The sequence below is a fragment of the Scyliorhinus canicula genome, chromosome 2 (genome assembly GCF_902713615.1).
Source record: "Scyliorhinus canicula chromosome 2, sScyCan1.1, whole genome shotgun sequence".
NCBI classification, from domain to species: Eukaryota; Metazoa; Chordata; class Chondrichthyes; order Carcharhiniformes; family Scyliorhinidae; genus Scyliorhinus; species Scyliorhinus canicula.
Genome location: NC_052147.1, coordinates 271,458,647 through 271,470,426, shown reverse-complemented (window position 1 = coordinate 271,470,426; position 11,780 = coordinate 271,458,647). Strand labels below are relative to the sequence as shown.

Below are 11,780 nucleotides of genomic sequence, written 5' to 3'. Positions count from 1 at the left end.
AACGGAATGGGGGAGAAAGGAAGGGGGAGAAAGGAAGGGGGGAGAAAGGAAGGGGGAGGAAGGGGGGAGGAAGGGGGGAGGAAGGGGGGAGGAAGGGGGAGGAAGGGGGGAGGAAGGGGGGAGGAAGGGGAGGAAGGGTGAGGAAGGGGAGGGGGAAGGAAGGGGGGAGGAAGGGGGAGGGGGAGGAAGGGGAGGGGGGAGGAAGGGGGACTGGAAGGGGGAGTGGAAGGGGGAGGGAGGGAGGAATGGGGGGAGGAAGGAAGGGGCGGAAGGAAGGGGGGCGGAAGGGGGGCTGGAGGGGAGGAAGGATGGGGGGCCTGTGGTGGAGGGAGGAAGGAAACGGGGGCAGTGGGTGGAGGAAGGAAGGGGGAGGAAGGAAGGGGGGAGGAAGGAACGAAGGGGGGAGGAAGGAACGAAGGGGGGGGGAAGGAACGAAGGGGGGAGGAAGGAAGGGGGAGGAAGGAAGGGGGAGGAAGGAAGGGGGGAGGAAGGAAGGGGGAGGAGGGAAGGGTGGAGGAGGGAATGGGGGAAGGAAGGTGGAGGGAGAAAGGGGAATGAAAGAGGGGAGGAAGGGGGGAGTGGAAGAGGGAGGAAGGGGAAGGGGAGGAAGGGGTGGAGGAAGGGGTGGAGGAAGGGGGGAGGAAGGGGGAGGAAGGGGAGGGGGAAGGAAGGGGGAGGAAGAGGGGAGGAAGGGGGAGGAAGGGGAGGGGGGAGGAAGGGGAGGGGGAAGGAAGGGGGAGGAAGGAAGGGGCGGAAGGAAGGGGGGCTGGAGGGGAGGAAGGATGGGGGGCCTGTGGTGGAGGGAGGAAGGGGGGGAGGAAGGAAGGGGGAGGAAGGAACAAAGGGGGGAGGAAGGAAGGGGGAGGTAGGAAGGGGGGAGGAAGGAAGGGGGGAGGAGGGAAGGGGGGAGGAAGGGGGAGAGAGGAAGGAAGGCGGAGGAGGGAAGGGGGGAGGAAGGGGAGGGAGGAAGGTGGGGGAAGGAAGGTGGAGGGAGAAAGGGGGATGAAAGAGGGGAGGAAGGGGGGAAGGAAGGGGGGAGTGGAAGAGGGAGGAAGGGGGGAAGGAAGGGGGGAGTGGAAGAGGGAGGAAGGGGGGAGAGGAGGGGGAAGGGGGGAGGAAGGAGGGGAGGAAGGGGGGAGGAAGGAGGGGAGGAAGGGGGAGGAAGGGGAGGGGGAGGAAGGGGAGGGGGAGGAAGTGGGAGAGGAGGGAGGGAGGAAGGGGGAGAGGAGGGAGGAGGAAGGGGGAGAGGAGGGGGGAGGAAGGGGGAGAGGAGGGGGGAGGAAGGGGGAGGGAGGAAGGGGAAGAAAGGAAGGGCGGAAGGAAGGGGGGCTGGGGCGGAGGAAGGAAGGGGGCTGGGGAGGAGGAAGGAATGGGGGAGGAAGGAAGGGGGAGGAAGGAAGGGGGAGGAAGGAAGGGAGGGCTGGGGGGAGGAAGGAAGGGGGGCTGGGGGTGAAGGAAGGAAGGGGGGCTGGGGGAGGAAGGAAGGGAGGGCTGGGGGGAGGAAGGAAGGGGGGGAGGAAGGAAGGGGGCTGGGGAGGAGGAAGGAAGGGGGGAGGAAGGAAGGGTGGCTGGGGGGGAGGAAGGAAGGGGTGCTGGGGGTGAAGGAAGGAAGGGGGTCTGGGGGTGAAGGAAGGAAGGGGGGCTGGGGGGGAGAGGAGGGGGAAGGGGAAGGAGGAAGGGGGAGGAAGGAGGGGAGGAAGGGGGGAGGAGGAGGAAGGGGGAGGAAGGGAGGGGAGGAAGGGGGGAGGAAGGGGAGGGGGAGGAAGGGGAGGGGGAGGAAGGGGAGGGGGAGGAAGGGGAGGAAGGGGAAGGAAGGGGGAGGAAGGGGGAGTGGAAGGGTAAGGGAGGGAGGAAGGGGGAGAGGAGGGAGTGAGGAAGGGGGAGAGGAGGGAGGAGGAAGGGGGAGAGGAGGGGGGAGGAAGGGGGAGGGAGGATGGGGAAGAAAGGAAGGGCGGAAGGAAGGGGGGCTGGGGCGGAGGAAGGAAGGGGGAGGAAGGAAGGGGGGCTGGGGGGGAGGAAGGAAGGGGGGCTGGGGGTGAAGGAAGGAAGGGGGGCCGGGGGGAGGAAGGAAGAGAGGGCTGGGGGGAGGAAGGAAGGGAGGGCTGGGGGGAGGAAGGAATGGGGGGCTGTGGGGGAGGAAGGAAGGGGGGCTGGGGGTGAAGGAAGGAAGGGCGGAAGGGTTGCAGGAAGGAAGGGGGGAGGAGGAAGGAAGGGGGGAGGAAGGGGGGAGAAAGGAAGGGGGGAGAAAGGAAGGGGGGAGGAATGGGATGGGGAGGAAGGGGTGGAGGAAGGGGGAGGAAGGGGGAGAGGAAGGAAGGGGGAGGAAGGAAGGGGGGCTGGTGGGGAGGAAGGAAGGGGGCTGGGGAGGAGGAATGAAGGGGAGGAGGATGGAAGGGGGGAGGAAGGAAGGGGGGAGGAAGGAAGCGGGAGGAAGTAAGGGGGGCTGGGGGGGGAGGAAGGAAGGGGGGCTGGGGGGAGGAAGGAAGGGGGGCTGGGGAGGAGGAAGGAAGGGGAGGAGGAAGGAAGGGAGGAGGAGGAGGAAGGAAGTGGGGCTGGGGGGGAGGAACGAAGGGGTGCCTGTGCTGGAGGGAAGAATGAAACGGGGGCTGGGGGGCTAGGAAGGAAGGGGGGCCTGTGGTGGAGGGAGGAAGGAAACGGGGGCTGGAGGTGGAGGAAGGAAGGGGGGAGGAAGGAAAGAGGGAGGAAGGAAGGGGGGCTGGGGCAGAAAGAAAGGGGGGAGGAAGGAAGGGGGAGGAAGGAAGGGGGAGGAAGATAGGGAGGGCTGGGGGAGGAAGGAAGGGAGGGCTGGGGGGGAGGAAGGAATGGGGGCTGTGCGGGAGGAAGGACAGGGGGCTGGGGGTGAAGGAAGGAAGGGCGGAAGGGGTGCAGGAAGGAAGGGGAGGAGGAAGGAAGGGGGGAGAAAGGAAGGGGGAGAAAGGAAGGGGGGAGAAAGGAAGGGGGGAGAAAGGAAGGGGGGAGGAATGGGAAGGGGGAGAAAGGAAGGGGGAGGAATGGGAAGGGGAGAAAGGGGTGGAGGAAGGGGGAGGAAGGGGGTGAGGAAGGGGGCAGGAAGTGGGGGGAGGAAGGGGGGAGTGGAGGTGGGGAGGGAGGAAGGGGAGAGGGATGAAGGGGGGAGGGAGGAAGGGGGCGGAAGGTGGAGGGAGGTAGGGGGAGGGAGGAAGGGGGAGGGAGGGGAAGGGGAGGAAGGGGTGGAGGAAGTGGGGGAGGAAGGGGGAGAAGAAGGGGGAGGAAGTGGGGGGAGGAAGTGGGGGAGTGGAGATGGGGAGGGAGGAAGGGAGGAGGGAGGAAGGGAGGAGGGAGGGGGGAGGAAGGAAGGGGGCCTGGGGTGAGAGTAAAGAAGGAGGGGCTGGGGTGAGGGAGGAAGGAAGTGGGCGGTCTGGGGGGGGAGGAAGGGAGGAAGCACGACTGGCTGACGATTCAGTTTTGCAGGGTTGAACGGCGATGGCATGACCCCAGTCGGGACTTCGGCCCATCCAATGCCGGAGAATAGCGGGGGCCTGTCTGAAGCGCCTCGATTGCCCTCTCGGCGGATTCTCCAACGTGCGCGGCACAGATCCCGACGAAGCCGTTCCCGCCGGTTGGGAGAATGGCGGGACGGCGTCGGACCGGCGTCACGCGGGAAAATGGCGTAAACATTGATTCTCCGGTACAGCGTGGCATGGGAGAATCGCGCCCCTCTTTCGGGACATGTGGGAGGAAACTGGAACACCCGGAGGAAACCCACGCAGACACGGGGAGAATGTGCAGACTCCGCACAGACAGTGACCCAAGCATGAATCCAACCCGGGACACTGGCACTGTGAAACAACAGTGCTAACCATTGTGATGCCTTGCTGCCCACCTTCAAATTCCTACTTCCTCTCTTGTGCAAAGCAGAGGCAGGCCATATCACAGTTGCCATTTTCCCTTTGACGCTCCTGCTCCAACAGCTATCTTCATCTCCTTGGAGAGTGTTAGTATCTGCTCCAATTATGGCCTTTACTTATGAAGGATCACAGCACATGGATGATGCAGAAGCGGCATGGGGTCGGGAACTGGAGTTTAGCCAGACACCGAGTTTCGAACCCCAATTTGAAAACCAAGCCCTTGGCTGACATAATGGACATCTCTCTCCTTGCTGACCTTTGATTGAAGGGAAATAGATATTTTGATGGACCATGGATCTTGCTGACGTCTTGAAGACTGTGTGGATAATGTTAGTGACTCTGACAAGTGTGGAGAAATGGAATGAGCGCCAGCAGACACAATCCTTCACTCACCTTCTCACAGTGATCTTGACATCTCCACCACATGTTAATGCAGCTTACTCTTTTTGCTGGGTTCAGTAACTCCTCCAAGCAATTTCTCTGATGAGCTCTTCAGCACATCCCACTTTAAAAAATTATCTTCAAGCTCAGATAATTTATTGCACAGCAGATAAAAAGCCAGGATTCAGTCAAGTGCAGTTAAATGTAGTTCTCTCATAAAACTGACCCTGGTAGATGCGGGGAGCCGAAAGAAAATTGGGAAATTGTACCAATCAAGTTACAACTTTCTCGCAGCTTAATGAATGTTTTAACAGCTCTGCAATTATATCATTTTTGAAGAGACAGCGATGGTTTGGAATCTAGCTCATCTTAAAATATTCTACTAAAAGTAAGCTTTTAATAGATGTTATTGCAAGGACATTTAAGGATATTTCATGTTATGACTAACAGCTGATACTTCTCTGATATGCCTCACGCCTCCACTTCAATGGGAATGGATATTGGTTGAGCTCGATCGTGTGTGCCAAATGAGCCTATGCCACATGTGCCAAAGTTCAATCATAATAATAATTGCTTATTGTCACAAGTAGGCTTCAATGAAGTTACTGTGAAAAGACCCGAGTCGCCACATTCCGGCGCCTGTTCGGGGAGGCCGTTACGGGAATTGAACCCGTGCTGCTGGCATTGTTCTGCATTACAAGCCAGCTGTTTAGCCCACTGTGCTAAACCAGCCTGTGCTAAACCAGATCCCACCCGGAGTCATACATGTAGCATTTTTCCGTTAGCACTGGTTATGACACTGAACCTCACAACCAATTCTGGGCATTCCATCACACATCAGGATAGATGGCAAGGATGGAGAAGAGATTTACTGGATAGGCACCCAGAGATAATAATAAAAATATTTATTAGTGTCATAGGTAGGCTTATATTAACATTGCAATGAAGTTACTGTGAAAATCCCCGAGTCGCCACACTAAGGCGCCTGTTCGGGTACACTGAGGGAGAATTCAGAATGTCCAATTCACCTAACAAGCACGTCTTTCAGGACTTGTGGGAGGAAACCGGAGCACCCGGAGGAAACCCACGCAGACACGGGGAGAACGTGCAGAATCCGCACAGACAGTGATCTAAGGCGGGAATCGAAACCGGGTCCCTGGCGTTGTGAAGCAACCATGCTAACCACTGTGCTACCGTACCGATGAGGGTTGGCACTCATTAGGAATAAGGAGGGAAACTAAGATCATTCTCCTTCAAGCAGAAAAGTTTAAGGAGAGAGTCCTGAGAGGCACTCAAACTTTTTCAGTGTTTTGATTCAGCAGATAAGTCAAAACGATTTCCAATGACAAGAGAGTTGACAACCAGAGAATACAGATTTAAAATAATTGGTAAAAGAAGCAGGAAAGAGATGAGCACAATTGTTTTAATGCAGCGGGGTATTATAATCTGAAATGTGGAAACAGATTCAATACTGACTTTCAAAAGACTATTGGATAAATAATTGAAGACAAAAAGGAATGCAGAGCTAAGGCGAAAAACAGGAGAATAGGACTAATTGGAATACACTTTCAAACAGTGGGCACAGACAGAGTGGCTGAATTGCTTCCTTTTGTGCTGTGACAATACATGATTGCAATACTTTCTCCCCCTTTATTGATGAACATTTCCTTACTTGCTCATGTGAACAATGCTGCAGGAGATCTATTTTTAAAATTCTTTTCACAGGCACCACTGGCATTTATTGCCCTTCCCCAATTGCCCTTGAGAAAGTGGTGATGAGCTGGCTTCTGGAACCGCTGCAGTCTATGTGATGTAGCACACCCACAATGCTGTTTGGGAGGGAGTCCCAGGATTTTGACGCAGAGATGGTGAAGGAACGGCAAAATATTTCCAAGTCAGGATGGTGTGCGATTTGGAGGAGAATTAGCCAGTGGTGGCATTCCCGTGCATCTGCTGACCTTTATTTAAAAATAGAATTTACAGTGCAGAAGGAGGCCATTCGGCCCATCGAGTCTGCACCGGCTCTTGGAAAGAACACCTTACCCAAGGTCAACACCTCCACCCTATCCCCATAACCCAGTAACCCCACCCAACACTAAGGGCAATTTTGAACACTAAGGGCAATTTATCATGGCCAATCCACCTAACCCGCACATCTTTGGACTGTGGGAGGAAACAGGAGCATCCGGAGGAAATCCACGCAGACACGGGGAGGATGTGCAGACTCCGCACAGACAGTGACCCAAGCCGGAATCGAACCTGGGACCCTAGAGCTGTGAAGCAATTGTGCTATCCACAATGCTACCGTGCTGCCCTCTGTCCTAGGTGGTTGAGGTCACCGGTTTGGAAGATGCTATTGAAGGAGCCTTGGTGAGTTGTTGCAATGCACCTTACAGATGGTACACGCAGTTGCTATTGTAGTGGAGGAAGCGGATGTCCGATGTGGTGGAATAAGATGGCAATTAAAAGCAGGCTGCTTTGTCCTGCTTCTTGAGTGTTGATGGATCTGCACTCATTAAGGCAAGTGAGGAAGATTCCATCGCACGAATGACATATGCCTTGTAGATGGTGGACAGACTTTGGGGAGTCAGGAGGTGAGTTACTCACCACAGAATTCCAAACCTCTGACTTGCTCCACTTGCAGCCACAGTATTTATATGGTTGGACCAGGAGAAGTTTCTGGTTAATGGTAACTCCCAGGATGTTGATGGTGGGGGGATTCGGCATTGACCAGGTCAATGAATGTCAAGGGAAGATGGTTAAATTCCCCCTTGTTGGATGTGGCCTGCTGGCCTTCTATGCTTCCCCTCACATCTTTGGGGTACATTTTTTACTGGTTACCAATGTAACTGAAAATCTTGCACATGGTATTTTATAGAGGAACATAATTTATGATGTCTCATCAACAATATACTCAGTGTTGTTTTATTCAAGGCAGAGATCACCCAATGATTTGATTCTGATGAAATCAGAGAATAAGGAAATAGTGTGGAGGAGCTGAGCCATGACTTTATTGAAATGGAAAGAATTGAAGGGCCGAATGGTCTAATCCTGGTTTTAGTTTGTCTGTTCGTCTGCGATAAATGAAGACTTTAAGTCTAACAAAAACTGCCAAATTATCTTCCTATTGTTGAACTTTGTGGACGCAACAAGAAGGCTGGAGAGATTAGTTCGGAATTCCTAAACCGACGCAGTAAATATCACCTGTTCCGACAAAGGTCAGTTGTCCCGAGTGCTGCTTGGATTTATGCAGCACGGTCACCTTGAGCAGATTTAATGCGACCAAAACTGCTTCTCGGAAAATATAATGCTCAAGCACTTCTTTTCTTCAAAGCTGTCTGTGAAAATGATGCCAAAATGCATTGCACATTGTAAGAAAATAGCCCAGCAGATGCCCGAGATCTTTCCCCTGCTGCTTTCCAGACACAGCGCTGTCTGATTTGCCCTCACAATTATCTTGACGTGGAGGCTGCTGACTCTCGAGGCAGTGAAGCGTTCCTTGTTGAACCTTGCCCACAGTAGGCCAATCTTCACCTGCGAACCGATTTTGCCTCTGCTTCCAATTGCACCCGGGTGAAATTCCATTCTCACAAAGTGAAAATTTGATAGAGCACATATGGAGAAACAGTTCCCACCGGCGACCACAATGGTAACCAGGGGCCTCAGATTCAAGGTAATTTGCAAAAGAGCGAAAGCTGAGATGAAAAGCATTTCATTTTTTCTGAAGCAAGGTGTTACAATTTGAGCCTTGCTACCTGAAAGGGTGTTGAAAGGAGATTCAAACAGTAATTTCCAAAAGGAAATTGGATAAGTCTCTGACTGGATAAAGAAAACAAATTAGGTCTGCAGGAAAAGGGTAGGGGAGTGGGGCTAGTTGGGGAGCTCTGCCAAAGAGCCAGGTACAGTGGGCCGAATGGCTTTAGAATCATAGAATCCCTGCAGTACAGAAGGAGGCCATTCGACCTATTGAGTCTGCACCGACTCTTCGAATGGGCATTCTACCCATTTACACTCCCCTGTCTGATGTGTTAGGCAGGTTGGTTCGATGTGGACTGCACTCGATGCAGGGAAGTTAGAAACAGACGTCTTACACTGGAGAAGCTCCAACACTGTTTTATTCAACTATAGAACTGCTATACATATTCAGCTGTGGGTCGACATTATACAGATCTGACTGGTGACCTTGTAGTAGCCTGACCAGACTTACTGGCTACCGCATGGTGCTGGCACTTGCTAGCTCGTGGACTCTGACTGTCTCAGTAGCTGGGTCCCGAGAGAGCGGGAAACCTAGTGCCCTCTGGCTTTATAGTGGTAGTGTCCTGCCTATTGGCTGTACTGTGTTGTATGCTTACTGGTCATCCTATGTGTCAATCACTGCCTGTCTGCATCTCATTATACATGAGTGGATATTATGACACTGTCCACCCTGACCAACCCCCATAACCGCATAACCTAACCTTTACATCCCTCGTAATTAAGGAGCAATTCAGCATGACCAATCCACCTAACCTGCACATCTTTGGACTGTGGGAAGAATCTGGAGCACCCGGAGGAAACCCACGCAGACACAGGGAGAGCGTACAGTCACCAAGGCCATAATTGAACCCGGGTTCTTGGTGCTGTGAGGCAGCAGAGCTGACCACTGTGCCACCGTGTCACCCTGCTTTATTTTGGGTTGTGAAAAAGATCTCCACATCCCTTCAAACACAGCCACAATTAACCATCCGAATTGCTAACACTCCTACAGATCAGCCACAACCTTGGGCCTTTCTGGTTTGTGTCATTGAAAGACTCAGCAGGGGAATCTATAACTTTAGAACTTCCACCATGTTTTCTTCATGAATTGTTATCAACTGGAATGCTGAGGGAATAGTTTCAGTCGTGATGATGAGTTCACACTCTGGTAGTCACCACTGTTGTATTATATTTTATATACTGCACTGCATACAAAGGCATTACGGTAAGACCCCTGTACTACTGGTACGGGGGTAGATCCCTGCCTGCTGGCTCCACCAGTAGGCGGAGTATAAATGTGTGTGCTCTCCGAACTGCAACCAATTTTGGAAGCAGCTGTAGGAGGCCACACATCTCTGTGTAATAAAGCCTCGATTACTCTCTACTCTTGTCTCGTCGTAATTGACAGTGCATCACACACATTAAATTATTACTTTCAGGTACTGATCAAATCGATGCGCATGTACAACATATTTAACTGATTCGGAGAAAAAAATCATTTTGATGGTCTTTATTTAATGCAACTGTCCTGTTTCATATTTCATACACTTCATGTTAACTTGCTGTAGATATCTTGCATTGACACAATATCAAGACAGAACTAATTGATGCACTTGTTAGATCAGAGACTTCCTCCGGGCAAGGAGCTTCCAACAAAGCTGCCTCGCTTGCACAAGGTAGGTTAAACTTGTCCTAATCATCAGCACCTGGGAGGACCATTGTACGTGCCCTGAATTTCAGGAAAAACTTCCTGGTGCTCCGATGTTGGATCTGTTTGATGCACCGGAGTCATTTGAGAGGTTTTCGGGAAGATGGGCAAAGCAACTAATTTGCTCTTTGTAATGTGGTATAGATCTCTGAAAACAACACAAAGCCTGAGTGCATTTGTTTATCTGCCTCCCGGTCAAATTAATTATTCATCTAAAAAGCCAGTGGGAGCAAAGCTTGACTCACATTGACCATCTAAGTGCTTTGGTGTCAGGACCTTGGAGGCATTTTCCTGTATTAATAATAGAAACTACCTGAACTCTTCTGAATGCAAACAAGGCTTTGACACATTTTGAGATCAGCATAACTAACAAAAATGTATTTACACATACATCTGTGTGTAGAGAAAAAGGAATTCTTGCAAGATAAAATAAATTGAAGGACAAAATAATTTCCATTTCATTTTTTTTGCTATATTACCCATTTTGCATCCAATCCAATGCATTGAAATGGGACCAATGGATTGAAGAATTTTGGAAGTTAGACATTATTCTTGAAACATCATGAATTCATTCATTTTCTCTTCGCTAGATAAAATATCCCACAAGCATCTCCATACAACAGTACTCTATCCCTCATTTAAATTGTGACTATTTTAAAACTGAGACACTGGGTATGAAGAGCTGCGGAACTTCCTACGGCTGACAGGTGCAATATAGATGCAGGTTCTCTCCTTTTGTTCTGCATAATGTCCAGCGTTTTATCATAGAATCTACAGTGCAGAAGGAGGCCATTTGGCTCATCGAGTCTGTACCGGCCCTTGGAAAGAGCACCCTATTCAAGCCCATGTCTCCATCCTATCCCCGTAACCCAATAACCCCACTTAACCTTTTTTTTAACACTAAGGGCAATTTAGCATGGCCAATCCACCTAACCCGCACATCTTTGGACTGTGGGAGGAAACAGGAGCATCCGGAGGAAATCCACGCAGACACGGGGAGAATGTGCAGACTCCGCACAGACAGTGACCCAAGCCTGGAATCGATCCTGGGACCCTGGAGCTGTGAAGCAACTGTGCTAGCCACTGTGCTACCCTGCTGCCCCTAATTTTGACAATGTTGCATTCTGAATTCCCAAGGGTTGCTGCCTCATCAGTAATCTACAGGCTTGGTTGAATTACATTACCAGGGAACACAAATCAAACTAGCAATCTTGCAGAGAAGCTGATTTTAAAAAATCTTGCTGCCACACTTTCCACCTTTCAAGAAGTTCCTTCAAAAACTAGCGGATCTCCCATCTCGTTTTTCACAATGAAACTGGATGTGCACATGTGTGGCACTTGAAGGATAAAATCAAAATACTTGCATTTTCATGGCAGGTTGTGAATCCACAAGGCATCCCAGAGAACTTAACAACTGACATTTTTTTCAAGTGCCGTCAGCATTGCTGTTCAGCAAGGGCCATCCGCAAACATATCTCAGTGAGACTAACAGCTTACTCTGTTTAAGTGTTGGTGGGTGGCATGGACCTCCAGCTCATCTTTGCAAACATGTTGTGAGATATTTTAATCCACCTCAATAGGCAAATTATTGAACTGTTTCAGTAAAGGCACCCTCGGCAGTAGAGCATGTTCCGTGCATGGCTGCACTGAAATATTAACCTGGATTATGTACTCAAGCAAGGGGAAAATTTAACTCCTGTAAAAAATGATTATCATACACAAACATTGAATGCATGATAAATATCGTACACATTGCTGATGCACAGAAGAAGCCATTTCATTCCAACTAGCTCATCTGTTTAAAATTGGAATCTTACTGTCCCCTCACGGTATAGTGTCAACCAGTTTCTTAAATGAGACCAGTGTCCTGACCTGATCCATTGCTCCCCAAAACCCATTACAACTCCAAATCACCCTTTGTGCCAAAAGTAAAACTATTTGACCTACATTTACCTTTCACCAGCTTAAAGCTATGGTCTTGTCTTGAGTATCATGGCATTGAAAATAATGTTTTTGCTGTCCCTGCCTAGTAAATGTTGCAATTATAAAATCTCCCTGGAAATTCCTCC

At 51.3% G+C, this 11,780-nt stretch overlaps 1 protein-coding gene across 1 annotated transcript in view; it reads right to left on the bottom strand.

Annotated features, from left to right (window-relative positions):
* Positions 1–11,780, bottom strand: part of LOC119962140 (contactin-associated protein-like 5) — a 1,413,266-nt gene that overhangs the window by 712,424 nt on the left and 689,062 nt on the right. The gene's annotated exons all lie outside the window — the stretch shown is intronic.